The following is a 3408-nucleotide window of genomic DNA, read 5'->3' on the forward strand; positions in this document are numbered from 1 at the left end:
TATATCTATCCGGATATATATGTATATGTATATACATATGTACGTATCGCGTGACTATAATCAAAAAGAGAGAAAGAGAAAGATTTCGTGTATTGTGTTATCGCTATTACATTAAATCCTTTTAGATACGGGAAATAAATAATATATGCGTATTGTCTGGTCGATTTATAAAAAAAGAACCATGTAGAAAATTAATTTAAAAAGTCATTATAAAATAATCAAATAATAATTATAATTATGTTGCGCACAAGTGCTCTTTAATTTTCTAGTGATTAATTAATATTACAGAGAAAAAGATTTCGAATCGATTATTTATGACATTGAATAAGCAACATTCTTATTTTAAATATGTGACTTATTTTACTGTTTATTAATGTTTAATTATTAAATTATTTGAATTAATCATTAAAAGATTCAATCTTACATGAACCTATTAAAATGGATGCATTATACGTTGATGCGAGAGCTTTTTACATATCAATTATTCGGATATGTAAAAAGACGCGCAAATTTTCAGACACTTGATTATATATGCTATTCGTGGAATTAAGCACGACTTATGTAATGTGTATTTGAGGGTTTGAATCCTTTCTCTCTTGTGCGCTATTGAATCTCGATTGAAAGCCGCGCTGACAATAAAATCTCCGTCACAAGATGAAACTGTTTATTATCGCGACTGCTTCATTGTTTTAGATCGGCGAATTAAACAATGACAATCTCGAAAATAAAATATATTAGGCGTAATTAATTTTAAAATAAAATCGAAAAAGGCTCTGGGTATACACTGAAAAAAAATGGTTAACTTGACTAAATCGTTCAACTAAATAATATTTTGTTAATTGAACATATAAAAATATTTAAATTAAATATAACATATTAAATCTAACAAAACGTTTATTTGACTTAAATACTAATATATGTTCAATTAACAAAATAGTAATTTAGTTGATCGGTTTAGTCAAGTTAACAATTTTGTTTTCAGTGTGCAAACAAATTCAGGCTAATAAGAGAGAGAGAGCCAAGTACAAATAAATTAACAACAATCTTGTTGTAAAAAATATTTCTCCATTTAAATCGATAGACAAGATTTGAAGATATCTGTATCTATCTTAAATTTAAATAATTAAAATTAAAATTTAAAATTTATTAATTTTGTACTAGCTTGTTGCACGGGTCTCTCGTCAGAGGCTTTTTTCTGTCGCACGTTAATTAAGCGAGCGGCGAAACGCGGGAGAGATTGGGGGTTGAAATCGGGGAAGGAATCGATAAATCGAAGATCGATCGCGGTCGATCGTTCGACTTTTCGCGCTTATTTCGTTGTTCGTCCGCTCGCACGTTTTACGTTCCGATTCGACGCATTTTAGTCTTACCACGAGCCGGCGAGATGGTATTTTATGAAGCGCGACGCGTATCGCTTCCATTATATATCAGGTCGTTGCATTTTATTGATCGTACGCTCGTGTGTGTTTCCACGTAATGCCGTGTGCTCGCGAAAAGATGTACATACATACGTTGGAATCCGACAAACGAATAAACCACGGACGTTCCTTCTCGTCCAAGATTTCCGCTAGTTAAAAATTCAGCGCACCGGAACAATTTCGATGAGTTTCGATTTACGTTGCATTACGTACCGGGTGTTCTGAAACTCCGGCGAGAAACGTTGTTGTGAAACTTGGAGACTCGAAACTGATACTTTTGGTGACAATAAGCCCGTAATCTTGGTTACCGGACAAACAGAGATATCGGCCTTATTAAATTCGCGCCTCGGTGTTCCGATATCATCGACACAATTGAAATATTTCAATGTAGATTTTTTTTCGTTGTCAATTTGCATTTATTACATTTATTACAGTGGCGATTGTAAGGAATGCTTTCGGTATTTCGTTTTATCGAATTATTCCGTCTCGCGTCGAAATTAATAAGAATTTATCTTTTGTTAGTTATATGTGAAGATGAGTTATTTATCGCGTGAAATTTACGGTATAGTTTTTATTGCTATTATAGGATCGACATTTTATGAAATATTCAAGCTTTATAATTCTGTTTCGATATCTTGAAATTTAATTTGTTTTTACTAAATTGTCGAATAATTGCTTCCAGATTTTGATTGCAATTAAATTGAGAATCTAATTTAGCATTGCTATCTTTTCATAAAACTCCGTTTAAGTTAGGTTTGTTCTCGGTAACTAGGGAAACGGGAGAGAGAGAAACTTGGATTGAATTTTCTTAAATAGCTCATCAAGACCCGCAATTTGATCTTCTGTTTCATCGTAATGTCGCCTTTCCACTCGCAACGACACTTCTCTCTATGAGCCGCGTTAAACTAGGCTGACTATACCGTAAAGCTATTTCACTATCGCGTCTAATCAAACAACGAATGTTCTACTAGTTCATTACGAGATAAATAAAATTTCGCATGCAAAATTTTTTTTTTTTTTTGTAATCCTAATTTAAATTTGTTCAATTCGTCAAGAATGTAATGCTCTTACACATTTTTTACATGTGCCATTTTTAATCGATCCCAGGACGGGGAATCTTAAATAAAGCAAGGGATGCGGTCGGTCTAATAAAATTATTATCCGGTTTGCATTCGTGAAATAATAATGAGACACGACGAACGACGTTATCAGAAGCTTTCGGCGTATCAAACGCGGGCAATCTGCCAAGTCTAGGATTGTATATACTCGTGGTTGGAAGAGCGAAAACCTGAGTGTCGTCCTCTTCTTTGTACTCGTTCAATGAGGCGAGGATTGGTTAAACAATCGCCGATATCGGCCAATCTAATCCGGCGACTCGGTTACAGCTAATCGATTATTCCAACGAGTTCGCGTGACAACGAGGAGTCGATTCTTCAGGATAGGATGTTTGTAGTACAGCGATGTCAAAACGCGAATCGCGAGTATTATGGATTTGTTCTTTATCGCTGCACTGATGAACTAGTGCACACTGGTGCAATAAGTTAAAGTGAGACAAATATATTTCATTTCACTCTAACTTACTGCACTAGTTCATCAGTGCAGCAATAAAGAACAACCCCTATATAACAATATACCCTGTGAAATCAACCATAGGTTTTAAATTTAATTTTGAATATATCTGCAAGGTCTAACATACTTGGATCAGAGAATTATTTTGACTTGGTCATCCTTTTCTGCTTTCAGGCGCAGCTGAATCGCGCGGCTAAATCGACGCAAGTGTGGCGGTGGTTAGGATTGTGTACGGGTGGCTGCGGTCGCCCAGGTAGTTAGGGGACCACTCGGTGCCGGTTGCCGCCTCGTAAGGTTGCCATCGGTGACGACGAAGACGAAGACGACGAAGACAAGGACGGCGGTGGTGGTGGCGGAGGAGGAGGAGGAGGTGGTGGTGGTGGTGGTGGTGGTGGTGGTGGTGGTGGTGGTGGTGGTGGTG

This window comes from Prenolepis imparis, unplaced genomic scaffold, assembly GCF_030444845.1.
Source record: "Prenolepis imparis isolate NDT839.2.m4 unplaced genomic scaffold, iyPreImpa1.0 SCAF_6, whole genome shotgun sequence".
In the NCBI taxonomy this organism is placed as follows: domain Eukaryota; kingdom Metazoa; phylum Arthropoda; class Insecta; order Hymenoptera; family Formicidae; genus Prenolepis; species Prenolepis imparis.